Below are 896 nucleotides of genomic sequence, written 5' to 3'. Positions count from 1 at the left end.
AAAAAATATAAAAAAATAAAAAAATTTTTATTTTTTTATAAATAATATTTTAAATTTTTTTTTTTTTTTTTTTTTTTTTTTTTTTTTTTTTTTTTTTTTTTTTTTTTTTTTTTTTTTTTTTTTTTTTTTTTTTTTTTTTTTTTTTAATATATTAATATTTTATTATTTAAAATTTTATATATTTTTTTTGTTTTTTTTCACTTTTTGGTGTTTCTTTCCTATCCCAATATTATATATATATATATAATATATATAACAAATGTGCAAATAATGTTTCTTTTTTTTTTTTTTTTATTTATACATCTTGAAAATTAAAAACAAAACAATACAAAACAAAACAAAAATATATATATGTATTATTATATTTAAAAGAAAATTAATATATATAAATATATTTTTTTTTTTCCCACCATTGGGTTGATTTTTTATGATAATAAAATAAATAGGAACAATATAAAATAATTCAAGCATATAGTAAATATATAATTAAACAACATTTTAGTTTACTTATTCTATATATTTTAGTATATTATATAAGGGTCTTCTTAATATACTGCACTGTATACGTATATAAATATATACGAACCATTCATACATTTATTATATATATAATATAATATATATATATATATATATATAAATTATCAGTTTATTTTTTTTTTTTGTACTTCAAAATTTATGCATTTATATTATATATATGTATTATATTTATATATTATGGCTCATAATATAATAATATATACATATATATTATAATATATATATTTTATTTATTTTCATATTAATAAGGAAAAAAAATATTTATAGATCCATTATTATATGTTATATTCAAAATATTACATTATATTTTTTTAAATATTTATGTATTTTTTTTTTTTTTTTTTTTTTTTTTTTTT

This window comes from Plasmodium reichenowi, chromosome 13, assembly GCF_001601855.1.
Source record: "Plasmodium reichenowi strain SY57 chromosome 13, whole genome shotgun sequence".
Classification (NCBI taxonomy): domain Eukaryota; phylum Apicomplexa; class Aconoidasida; order Haemosporida; family Plasmodiidae; genus Plasmodium; species Plasmodium reichenowi.
The sequence above is the reverse complement of the archived record's forward strand: the minus strand, read 5'-3'. Positions refer to the sequence as shown.